The sequence below is a fragment of the Benincasa hispida genome, chromosome 7 (genome assembly GCF_027475165.1).
Source record: "Benincasa hispida cultivar pf3 chromosome 7, pf3_genome.v1.1, whole genome shotgun sequence".
Lineage (NCBI taxonomy): Eukaryota > Viridiplantae > Streptophyta > Magnoliopsida > Cucurbitales > Cucurbitaceae > Benincasa > Benincasa hispida.
In genome coordinates this window covers 36,714,819-36,729,166 of record NC_143484.1, presented here as the reverse complement: position 1 = coordinate 36,729,166, position 14,348 = coordinate 36,714,819, and positions in this window count along the sequence as shown.

The window sequence follows — 14,348 nt, the reverse complement described above, 5'->3', positions numbered from 1 at the left end:
TTCTTAAGTTGATGAAAATATAACACCCCTACCTGGGAACCTACCTAGAAAGGTGAATTAGATAGATTTTCAACAAGCATGTGATATTTTGGTGAAAGACTCCGTTAAAGAGTTTAATGGATGATGATCAAAAGTTGTTCAACTATCCAAGGTAAATGTACTCTTGGGAAAACCTAAAAGTCACTTAGTTAAAATTCTTAGCCGTGTTTTTTTTAAGTAAACTAAACCCTAGGTTATAAAATACTCGGTGGGAGGAGGAGGTGTATCAGATATGTCTATGATTCCACTCACGTTTCTCCCTATATGTTCACACTGTGATATTCATACTTGGCCTCTAGATGCCACAGGATACATCCCCCTTCGGATGTTGTTTGCACGAGTCAATGTCAAGGTGGATGGAGAGAGTATTTATAGTAAGTGGGTGAAGGGTGTGTGCCAACACGTTCTATGGTCTCTATCATTGGTTCACATCGTGAGATCATTCTGTATGCCCTCGTATCGCCTTCGGAGCGGCCCCCTTCGGATGGGTTTTGTGCAGTTGGTCAATATCAAGGTGAACTCCAGAAATGGATAGGGTTGCTTTAGGTTTTGCCCCAATCGAATTTTTCCCTTTGGAATGGCCTTTTGTGACGAACCTTTTGGGCTTAAAATGGCGGGTCACAGTTACGGGAGATTGTTAAGTAAGTTAATAATCTCTTTGCCAAATCAATTATGAATAGTCGTTATAGGAGCAAGAGTTGTTCTGGTATTAATGGCTGGTTGAGATCTTCTCAATTCAGAGGAGGGATAACTGACCTCCCTTCGGCGGTTTTTGTCCTAAACCTTTAAAACGTCATTGCAAAACTAGATTCACACGGGGTTCATGTTAGTTTTGCTAAAACCTTATTGGATGTTATTTTGTTTTACAACGAGTATTTTCTTGAAACCTAACGTAGGTCAATGTGTTTTTCTTTTTAGCAACTCGTTAGTATTTCCGTTTAAAGTTTTTAAAAATGACCGATTTGTTACAGTGAAAAGAATCGTGTGAAACGAATTTCGTGGCAAACGACCTCCATCCCACTACTCTCAGAGGAGGAGACAAGACAGTAAATATGATTTATTGGTTTTGGAGACATGTCTGGTGGAGAATGATGATTCTGTCTGGATCCTTGATTCAGGTGTTACCAATCATATCAGTTCCTCTTACTAAGGATTTAGTTCGTGGCAAGCATTGCCGTAGGGAGAGATGACTCTTCAAGTCAGTAATGGTGAGGTTGTTTCAGCTGTTACTGTAGGCAGGCTGAAGTTATTTGTTGACAAGAAACGTTATCTGTTGCTGGACAATGTTTTTGTAGTTTGGTATCAATGAGGAACTTAATCTCGGTTTATTGTCTCATTGAACAAGGCTATATCGTCTCCTTTTCTGAGAATAAAGTGTTTATTTTCAAGAATAGAATGGAGATTGGTTATGGTTCAATAGAAAATAACTTATATGTACTAAGGCCGTTAGTCATAAAAGCCTTGTTTTACACTGAAATGTTCAATACGGGAACAGCAGCTAAAAGACCAAAGGTTTCTCCAAAGGAAAATGTCCGTCTTTGGCATCTAAGGTTGGGTCACATCAACCTCAATATGATTGAGAAGTTGGTGAAAATTGGACTTCTAAAGAGTTAGAAGAAAACTCCTTGCCAGTATATGAATCATGCCTCGAAGGCAAGATGACCAAACTACCTTTTACTAGGAAAAATTACAGAACCAAGGAAGCCTTGGAGCTTGTACATTCAGACCTCTGTGGTCTGATGAATGTTAGAGCTCGAGGTGGGTATGAATATTTCATCTCTTTCATAGATGATTATTCAAGGTTTGGGTATCTCTTCCTAATGCAACATAAGTCTGAAGCTCTTGACAAGTTCAAAGAGTATAAGGCGAAAGTTGAAAACTTGTTAGGTAAGAAGATAAAAACACTACGATCTGGTCGTGATGGAGAGTATATGGACCTCCAATTCCAAAACTATATGATAGAACATGGGATTGCGTCCCAACTCTCGGCCCCAAGTACACCTCAGCAGAATGGTGTATCAGAAGAAGAAACAGGACCTTGTTGGACATGGTTCGGTCTATGATAAGTTATGCTCATCTTCCAGACTCGTTTTGGGGTTATGCAATGCATACTGCATGTTATATCCTAAACAACGTTTCCTCAAAAAGTGTTTCTGAAACACCTATTGAGGTATGGAGAGGCCGTAAAGGTAATTTACGCCACTTCAGGATTTGGGGCTGTCCAGCACATGTGTTGGTGATTAACTCAAAGAAGTTAGAACCGCATTCGAAGGTTTGCCTCTTTATAGGCTATACCAAGGAAACGAGAGAAGGATCCAAGTGACAACAAAGTGTTTGTTTCCACTAATGCTATGTTCTTGGAAGAAGATCACATGAGGGATATAAGCCACGAAGTAAGCTCGTTTTACGTGAAATCTCTAGTGAGATTGAAACTGCTGAGGGTTCAACAAGAGTTGTTAAACAGGCCGACAGATCAACAAAAGTTGTTGAGGTCGAGACGTCTAGTCAACCAGCTCAAGAGTTAAGATTGCCTTGACGTAGTGGGAGGGTTATGAACCCACCAGATCGCTACATGGGTTTGACTGAAGTCGAAAACATCATTACGAATGATGGAGTCGAAGATCTGTCGTCTTTTAAGAAAGCAATGGAGGATGTTGACAAAGATGAATGGGTTAAGGCCATGAACCAGGAAATGGAGTCTATGTACTTCAATAACATCTGGGAGCTTGTTGATCCACCTGATGGGATAAGACCTATTGGGTGTAAGTGGATCTATAAGCGAAAGAGAAGTGTAGATGGAAAGGTGCAAACCTTTAAGGCTACGCTCGTGGCAAAGGGTTATACCAGGTTGAGGGAGTTGACTATAAGGAAACGTTCTCACCTGTTGTCATGCTTGAGTCTATCCGGATTCTTCTGTCCATAGCCACATTCTATGATTATGAAATATGCCAAATAGACATAAAGACTGCCTTTATGAATGGTAATCTTGAGGAGACCATCTATATGACTCAACCAGAGGGGTTCGTAGTTCCAGATCAAAATCAAAGAGTTTGCAAGCTTAATAGGTCCATTTATAGGCTGAAACAAATATCTCGATCTTAGAACATCAGATTTGACACTGCTGTCAAGTCGTTGGCTTTGACCAGAACGTTGATGAGCCTTGTGTTTACAAGAAGATTATCAACAGCTCAGTAGCTTTCCTGGTACTGTATGTGAATGATATCCTACCCATTGGGAATGATGTAGGATATCTGACTGACGTCAAGAGTTGGCTAGCTGCCCAATTCCAAATGAAAGATTTGGGTGAGGCGCTATATGTTCTCAGGATCCAGATCATTCAAGATCGTAAGAGCAAACTGTTAGCCTTATCTCAGACATCGTACATTGATCAAATGTTGATCAGGTATAGGATGCAGGATTCCAAAAGGGGTTTGTTACCTTTCAGACATGGAATCGTTCTGTTTAAAAATCAATATCCTAAGACACCTCAAAAGGTTGAGGAGATGAGATGGATTCCCTATGCTTCTGCTGTAGGAAGCTTGATGTATGCTATGTTGTGTACCAGACCCGACATTTGCTATGCAGTAGGGATTGCCAGTCGGTATCAGTCCAATCTAGGATTTGATCACTAGACGACGGTCAAGACGATCCTCAAGTATCTTTGGAGAACAAGGGACTACATGCTTGTGTATGGAGATAAGGATCTGATCCTTATAGGATACACGGACTCTGACTTTCAGACCGATCGAGATTCTCGTAAATCGACATCGAGGTCAGTGTTTACTCTGAATGAAGGGGCTGTAGTTTAGCGAAGCATCAAGCAAGGATGCATCACGGACTCCACTATGGAAGCCAAATACGTAGCGGCTTGTGAAGCAGCTAAAGAGGCTGTTTGGTTGAGGAAGTTCCTTACAGATTTGGAAGTTGTTCTAAATATGGATTTGCCTATCACTCTTTATTGTGATAACAGCGGGGCTGTGGCAAATTCGAAGGAGCCTCATAGTCATCGTCGAGGTAAGCACATAGAACGGAAATATCACCTAATCAAGGAGATTGTGCGTCACGGTGATGTGATAGTCGAGCAGATCGCATCGAAGCACAACGTTGTTGATCCCTTTACAAAGGCCCTCACAGCTAAAGTGTTCGAGGGTCACCTGGAGAGTCTGGGTCTGCAGGACATGCGGCATCTTGTCTAGGGCAAGTGGGAGATGATACTAGAATATGCCCTAGTTTATTGTATATTATACATTTTTATATTGTATTATACATTAGTCTCCCGAGTCATTAGGACAAGTGGGAGATTGTTGGGATTGGTGTCCTAATTCTCCCGGAGTCTCGTTGTTTTGTAAAGATACACATTGTTCAATAATAAAATAAGTGTTATTTAATTCTGACATTTACTCATATCCAATAAACAAAGCTCATTGGTTATCTTATGTGAACTTAAGCATGTATATGTGATATATAAGTAGATCATGCCTTAAGTGATAACCTAAATCGATCTGTAGTATAAAAATTAAGGTGGGATACCTGATCACATAGAACCTCTTCTGCACGATGCAAACAACCCTAGATTATCTCCTTCCTCGAAGAGCCGCAACCTTTGCCTAGAACTTCGACGAACGACTCAAGACTTCAAACATTTTGAATACAGACTCGATTATGATTATTTATACCCAAAAACGTAGGGGCCTTTATAAAAAAACAGCAAATATAAAAGGAATTAAACAAACCGAGGTAATTCATCTCGAAAGCATCCATTAATCTGGCACATCCGCAGCAAAATTAACATTTAAAACAGCATAGAAATGCACCCATCATGAATGTATACATTATTTCGTTGCAAAAAATGAAATCGGAGTTTCAGAAACCTGACTCTGATACCAATTGAAGAATCTCATATCGAGAATTCCATGAGCGAGTTTAGATCGCTTCGATTTTATAATGACCGAAATACAAAGGATATACATTCAACACATACAGTTATGCATATAATTTAATTATCAGCATGCTCAGAATACAGTAAAAACCATGGAAAGGGTTCAAACCAGATGAATACACTCTTCGAACGTCTGAACCCTAAGCAGCGGAAACCTCCAACAGATCTACCAACACCCAGCGAGTATTTCGACTGCAACAACACGATCCGAACGTACACGAACAAAGCAGCGGGGATAACACCACCAAAAGAGAAAACCAGGTATCCTCGGCGTAAAAAACCCAAAGAGTGGGCTCTGGTGAGTTTGGTAGAGGACGCAGGAGAACACGTCGTGTAGACGATAAGCAAGTGGGAGATGAAACTCTACTATCATATAGCATAAATGCTTATCGTATAGTAGAGCTACACGATCGTGTATGAAAGACTGAACGATCATTTAGGAAAAATGTATACGATCGTTTAGCGAAAACATGAGGCAGACGAGCTTCTATCATATAGGCTCTCGATTGCTTTCACGGATTCTTTTGAGCGCGTGATAATACGAATGCACGATTGAATAAAATGAAAACGATTTTCATTGTTCTAATTTGCCCGTTACCATAACCATCGCAGCCCCACTTCCCACGTCCAAACGTGGATAAATCCGTTAATTGTCAAATAATTAATCAATTAATTTAATTAATAAATATAATCATATTATATTTATATCCTATAGTTTGATATCATATATCTACTATAGTATTTTTTCCTCTACTTGATATAAATCATATTTATATCTAATTTCCTCTAAAATAATGTATCTCATACATTTAGCCAATTATATCATATATAATTAACCAGTCCAATTATATCATATATAATTGAACTTCCTCTTGTCAATTTGAACATTTCAAATTAACCCAAACAGTAGTTCTCGACTTTATCCAAGCTACTCAAGTGACCTAATGGACCTGTGGCTTGAAGCTCCAACGGTACGTGAATAGCTGACTAAACTCTTTAGCCACGAGATCCACCATCCGTTAACTGTCAGTGATTCCACTAAAGACCAACAGTTGAACTCTTCTTACCACAGATATATTTCTGTGTCCTTCGAATATAACCAATCATGAGTACGATGACCCTTCACAGATGCTCGTAAGTACAGTTGGGCCAATTTACCGTTTTGCCCCTGTAGTTACATCTCATTTCTTAAGTACTACTAATTCCTCTAATAAAAAATACAACATAGTCCAATTATGTGTGAACACCTCTCGGGCCAAGAGGAGATGTGTGGCGCCACATCGTTCAAGCCCCGGAATCAGCCCTTGAGGGAGCCATCTATCTACTTACCCTTGCCTCGGGGAAGAAGTGAATTTCATCTTGTGTAGCCGAGTTCCCAGCTTCCAAATCAAACGAATCCTCAAAATGGTAGGTTTGAATCGGCGACCTGGCCATTCGCACCCATACAAATCAAAGAACCGCTCTCAATAGCAGGAGTTCCCAACTCACTCAGGATTTAGGTCATGTTACCTATGGTCATCCTAGTGAAATGAAGTCTCTGTCATGAACGGTGTTATATAACGAAACGTTAACACTTCGTGGTCAGGTCTTATACAAACTCTTTGTATAGGATGTCCCCGTTCGCATGTCCCCAACACAAATGATTAGGATCAGACCATCTGTGACAAGTTACAACACTTGTGACCATTCCACAAAGTGGGCCGTGTCCGTAGCATTACCAGAATAAGGTTTCCTTCCTATATCCATATACTACAGACCATTTTGGTTATCACTCAAGACATGATCCAATTGTATGTTACCACATACATGATTGAGTCACATACAGATAACCAGGGATTTTATGTTTATTGATTTGTGGCAAAGCAAATAAAACAAATAATCGAGTAAAACAACAAGATGTGAAGTAAATATCATATATTAATAATCACAGGTGTTCGTATATACTGTTTATAAACTACAGGGCACGAGACTTTAGGGTATCAATGCCAACAAAATGGTGTTATATAATGAGCCGTTAACAGTTCATGGTCAAGTTTTATACAAACTCTTTGTATAGGACGCCCCCGCTCGCATGTCCCCTACACGAATGATCAGGATCAGACCATCTGTGACAAGTTACAATACTTGTGACCATTCCACAAAGCGGGCAGCATCCGTAGCGTTACCAGGATAAGGTTTTTCTTCTATATCCATATACTACAGACCATTTTGGTTATCACTTAAGACATGGTCCACTTTTATGTCACCACATACATGCTTAACTTACATATAGATAACCATGGATTTTAGGTTTATTAGTTTGTGGTAAAGTAAATAAAACAAACAACTGAGCAAAATCAAGAAGTGAAGTAAAATATCATATATTATACATCACAAGCATTCGTACAAACTGTTTACAAACTACAGGACACGAGACTTTAGGGCATCAACCCCAACAATCTCCCACTTGTTTAAAGTGAAGTGGGGTGTACAAAAACTAGTACAAAACAATAAACTAGGGCATAAAGATCCAGTACAAGAAAATCTCCCACTTTCCTTAGTCCAGCCGCGGCTAATCCTGTAGACCCATGCTCTGAAGGTAACCCTAAAACACTATAGCTGTGAGACCCTTCATAAATGGGTCAGCAACATTGTGCTCTGAAGTGATCTTCGTGATGATCACGTCCCGTCGATGCACTATCTTGCAGATCAGATGATACTTCCGCTCTATGTGTTTATCGCGCCTGTGACTTCTAGGCTTCTTAGAATTCGCCACTGCCCCACGATGATCACAATAGAGGGTAATGAGCCTAGACATATCTGAAACAACTTCCAGTTCTATCAAGAACTTCCTGAGCCAAACAGTCTCCTTAACAGCTATGCAAGCCAATACGTACTCCGCCTCCATAGTGGAGTTGGTGATACACCCCGGCTTAGTGTTTCGCCATACTACAACTCCTCCGTTAAGAGTAAAAAATGACCCTGACGTGGACTTGCGAGAGTTCTTATCAGTTTGAAAGTAAGAATCCGTGTATCCAGTAAGGATCAAATCCGTAAATCCATATACAAGCATATAGTCCCACGTTCCCCGAAGATACTTGAGGATGTTCTTCCTTGCGGTCCAGTGACCTTGGCCTAGGTTAGACTGATACCTACCGACTATGTCCACAGCGTAGCAGATGTCTGGACGAGTACAGAGCATCGTGTACATCAAACTGCTAATGGTAAAAGTAGATTATTTAGAGTTCAAAAAACTGCATCGGATACCCTGGACATATGAACTCAATTCTGCACCCCGAACATAGACATGTGAACTCAGACCAAATAACTCTGGACCCCAAACACAGACATATGAACTCCACAAACATATGAACTTTAGACAATCATATCTCAATTTAGCATCCAAAACAACCTCTAAAAGATCAATATTTAGGTGTACTAGACTACAACTACTTTTTCAACCCACTCTAACAACACGGTAACAAAATCCAAAAAACATAATAAGAGTTTATCACTCTAACCATGCAATAAAAAAATCTAAAATATACTTTATAAAGAAAACAAAAAATTTGTCACGTGAAAAGTCGTGGTTGGATAATTAAGTGGAATAAAAAAACATGAATTCCAATATGCATTCAAATGTTTTTCATATATATTAGGATCGTTTTCTAATATAGAAAAACGAGTCAACTTATTTACAAATATAGTAAAATGCCGCTATCCATCCGTGATAGACACTAATAAATTTCTATCACGAATAGACAGTGTTATTTTGTTATATTTAAAAATATTTTCAGTGATTATGTTTTTTTAAAAAATTACTTTATATATTATTTTAATTTTTAAAACTTATTTGTTTTTACAAATGTTGGTATTATATGTGGGATTATTCCCCCTTTTTTTTTCCCATATTTAGAATCATTCTTTATTTACTATAAAATTCAAGTTTACATATCATTTTGATTTTGAACCGTGTATTTTAATTTCTGTTTCATTTCATCCATATACTTTTAAATGGTTAAATTTTATTTAAATTTAAAATTATCATTAATGTGGTCTATGTATATTATCTGCTATTTTATCTTTTAGACCTATTGTTTTATTGGACCAATTAAGTAAAAGATAATTCCCTGATTAAGTCACAGATAATTCCTTAATTAAGTCAAAGATAATTCCCTAATTAAACACCCTGATGAGGGTGTCTATATAAAGATAAAACCGAGGGATTGGTCCCCGCGCTGCCTTATTAAGTAGTTCTCCTCATAAAAAAAAAATTTAATTAAGTTCTAAAGGAATATTAAGAGAAAGAAACACAATCCCTTAAAATACCATTATGATGGATCAAGGTTTGTTATTGTAACTAATGTTATTGTGAAAATCATTTAATTCTAAGATATTAACATTTATTAGTTAATACAATATTAAAGTTCTATTGTAAAATCATGAAGTTAAAACTTGATGGAATACACAAGCATGCAACAGAAGCAAACAGAATCAATAAGCACTCTAATTACATTTAATTTGAGTTCTAAAGCATGCTATTTCATAAATTCAAAAGAGGGTTTCAAGAAGAACATACATTTGATGATTTCTCCCAACCAAGATGCTCTTCACTCCAAATCAGCTCCAAATTGACAGTGAACCACCAAGAGATCTTCTTTACCATTCTCAGCCTTGAATTTGAGTGGTGGAACTCGAATTTGAGTGAATTTGGTGAAGGATAATAAGGGTTCTTGTGAGGAAGAAGATGAAGTAGCAGAAACTCTTTTCAGCTCAAGCACCACCGAGATCTTCTCTAAAAAATGAGAGTTTTATATTTCTTCAGCATACAAGCATTCCTCAGCCATCAAATGACCAGCACCTACTTCTCAATTCAAGTGAGATTTGTGTATGCTTGTAGAAAGAACACCTCCTACTTAAGGTGTTTTGTGGACAAAACCCATATAATCCAGTTTTTCTAATTTTTCATTTCAATAATCAATTAATTAGAAAAATAATCAAAAGTTGATTCAATCAATTCATAATTAATCAAATATCAAAATTCAATTTCTTAAATTGAATTTTAAATTGGAAATGTGAATTTGAATTTTAATTAATTAAACATATTTAATTAATTTAATATCTAATATCAAATTAATTACACATTAAATTTAAACATGAATCTAATTCATGTAATTGATATTTAAATATCATAAACTCTCCAATTTCGTTTAATTTCAATAAATTAAACGTTAAATAATTATATTAAATATAATTTATACAAACCCTAATTTGAATTTGAACTTATCCAAATTCAAACCCTAATTTCAATTTGAATATTTCAAATTGATATCATTCCAAATTCACTTAATTTAATAATTCAATCTGTCCATGTTTTACGAGCTAGTAGAGGGACCCTATGGACCTACAGATCATGAGCTCCAACGATTAAGATTAATTGGCTAAAACTCTTTAGACCAAATTAATAAGTATTCGTTAACTATCAAGTCACACCACTATAGCTCAATAGTTGCACTCTCCTCACTGTAGATATATTTGTGTCCACATGATTTAACCATAACTAGAAAATCAACCCTTCATAGATTGTTCGTAATAACGGTTAGGTCAATATGCCGTTTTACCCCCGATATTACATCTTGTTCCTTAAGTTCCTACTAATCCTCTAATGAACAATTGGTTTATGATCCAGTCACTAAATCATATCTCTCTAAACCCAGTGAGAGGGTGGGACCCCTTGTTCAAGACCTGAATTCAGTACTTAAGAAAACAATCTTTCTTCTATCCCTAAATCAGGTAGGCGTGAATTCCATCTTGTACCCTATGTCCCCAACTATCTACCCGATCTTACCCCTAAAATGGGAGGCTTATTGAGGCGGCGTTGTTGAGTCAACCCTCACCTATGCAAATCTAAGGATAATACCGAATAAACAGGAGTTCATAATTAGCTCAGGATTAAGATCGAGTTACCTAGGTCACCTAAGCGAAATAGTCAGTCTTATACAGTAAACAGCGTAATAAAGTAAGAGTGACTTATTTCTTGGTCCGATCTTATGCAAACTCATTGCATATGACGCCCCCACTCCTCATGTCAGTACATGAATGAATCTAGATCACTTCATTTGTAGTATCTTGTAACAACTACAGAGTAGGCCGTATCCAATAGTGTTACCAGAATAAGATATTCAATCTTAATCATGTACTATAGACTGTTTTGGCTATTTACTCGAACTTGATCCATCTCTATGTCTCTACATAAAGTTCAAGTATTCATATAATAGCTATAGATCTTAGTTCATTAGATTTAGACTTTTATGAATGCAATTAATAGATTCAATACCTTTTTTGAAGAAATGTTGAATAACATCTTTATTGATAATAGAATATGTTTAACTTTACAAACTACGAATTTTAGGACATAAAACCCAACAATACTCCCACTTTGACTAAAACTCCAGTGGATCAATATATACAAATATATACAATGTTGAGTTTACACAAAGAGAACAAAAAGTATAAATACAATAAACTTGGGCATTAGATACCCATAACTTCTCCCACTTGCCCTAGTGATAAATATCTCGTTGACCTAGTCCTACTAGGTGACCCTCGAACACTTAAGCCAAGAGGGCCATTGTAAATGGATCAGTTAAGTTGTCTTGTGAGGCTATCTGTGTGACAATCACGTCTCCTCTGTGTACAATCTCCTTGATGAGATGGTACTTCCCCTCGATGTGCTTTCCTCGTTTATGGCTTCGAGGTTCCTTTGAATTTGTAACCACTCTACTGTTGTCACAATAGAGAGTGATAGGCAGGTGCATATTAGGAACTACTTCCAAGTCAGTCAGGAACTTTCTGAGCCATATTGCTTCTTTTGCTGTTTTACTTGCAGCTACATACTCAGCTTCCATTGTGGAGTCAGCAATACAAATTTGCTTGATACTTTTCCACACAACTGCTCCTTCATTCAAAGTGAATACTGAATCCGAGGTTGATTTCCTATAATCAATATCGGTTTGGAAGTCAGAATCAGTGTATTTAGTAAGGATCAGATCCTCAGCACAACACATGAGCATATAATTTCTCGTTCTCTGAAGATACTTGAGAATGTTCTTAACGGAAGTCCAATGATCATATCCAGGATTGGACTGAAATCTGCTGACTATTCCAACGACATAGCATGTATCGAGACGAGTACACAACATTGCATACATTAAACTCCCTACTATTGATACATATGGAATTCGTTTCATATCCTCAACCTCTTGAGGTGTCTTAGGACTTTGTTCTTTAGACAGGTGAATTCCATGTCTGAAAGGCAATGTTTCTTTCTTGGAATTTTGCATTTTATACCTATACAATATCTTGTCTATATAAGATGCTTGAGACAATGCTAATGTTATGTTCTTGCGATTCCGAACTATTTGGATCCCAAGAACATACTGTGTTTCTCCCAAATCTTTCATTTGGAATTGCGTAGCCAGCCATCTCTTAATGTCAGCTAGAAATTCTACTTCATTACCAAGTGGATACTAAGGTATCTAATATGGACAAAGAGTGCTAAAATATCCTATCAGAGATCAACTGAATCAGATTTTCACCTATTTGGCTATGTTGATTCAGATTTTGATGGGAATAATGACAAAAGGAGATCCCTATGTGGATATATATTCCTACTAGCAGGAAAGCTACCCTACAATCTATAGTAGCTTTATCAATAACAGAGGCAGAATTCATTGCATTAACAGAGGCAATAAAGGAAAGTTTGTGGCTTAAAGAGTTGTTGAATGATCTCAAATTAAATCAAATAGTAGTCAATATCTATTGTGATAATCAAAGTATCATTCACCTTTTCAAAAACCCACAGTATCACAGCAGAACCAAGCATATTAATATAAAACACCACTTCATTTGAGAGAAAATTGAGAATGGAGAGATAGAAATTCTAAAGGTTCATACCTCTGATAATCCAACTGACATGCTCATGAAACCAGCATCAAAGCTCAAACTCCACAAGTACTTCAAGCCGATAGGCTTTGATTTCCCTGAAAAAGGATAATAACGGTCAGATCTGGAAGATACTTGAAGAAATACAATAGTTGGATTTAAGGTGGAGATTTGAAACAGTAAATCCAACATCTACTTTTATATATTTTTCTTGTTATGTTTTAAACTTTACGTGTAAAATCTGACCTCCCTTAAAATATAAAAGGGGCCTCTCAGATTACAAAAGACAGATATAGACAGAAAAACAAAAAGATTGTACTCATCTGTATTCTCTTCAAGATTGAAAGATTATCTTCCCATGGATATAGGCATGTTCTTGGCCGAACCACGTAAAAGACCTGAGTTCTTCTTCTTCTCTTCTCTTCTCCTTCTTTTTCTTCTTGTTATGCCATGTAAAAAAAATTCACACAAGAGTTAACCCTACTAGAGGAATTCATTCTAAGAGATAAAAAAAAAAAAAGCTAGAGAGAGAGAGATTTCACCATCTGAAAGAAATCAAACCATTTCTAGTCTTAGAGAGCTTAATCACAACTACACGTGTTTGCTCAATATCCTCTCTATCTGGCTTCTTCACAACCTTTCTTTTCACCTACCAAGAGCAGTCCTTGGGCCAAGCTATCTTTTGTGGGCTTTCTTCTTACATTCTTGACTTATGGAGTTAACTTTGGGCTTGTGTGGTGAGATCCCAGACTTCGTAGCCCAACAGACATTAAAGAAGAATAATAGTGTCAATTGAACACATTAGCACTAACCTTATGATTGCAGATCCACTAACTAAAGGATGGCCACCAAAGACATTTATTGAACATGTCGAACATATGGCCATTAGTGGATACCATCATTTATATTATGCTTATGTTATTTGACACTCTAAGTTCATTTACTTATTGTTTCTGATTTTATTTTACGATTCTGTTTCTTATGATTTGTATATACATAAATGAATAACGCAAATTAAATAGGACATTATCTTTTGATAAAAACACTTATTGTTGGATCATTATGATTATCTTTATTATATAATTTTGTGATATATGCAAGGGAGTATTTCAGTACAATGATATATGTATGACCGCCATGATCCTTTAATAGTTTCTTGACTTGACATTGATATCATGATATGAAGATATATATATATATATATATATATATATATATTATCTTCTCTACTTATTGTGTTTAAGAACTTATGTAGCAAAATGTCAAATGGGCCAAGTGGGAGAATGTTAGATTTTATTTAAATTTAATATGATTATTAATATGGCCTATGTGTATTATCTGCTATTTTATCTTTTAGGTCTATTATTTTATTGGGTCCATTAAGTAAAAGATAATTCCTAAATTAAGTAAAAGATAATTTCTTAATTAAACATCCTGAAGAGAGATG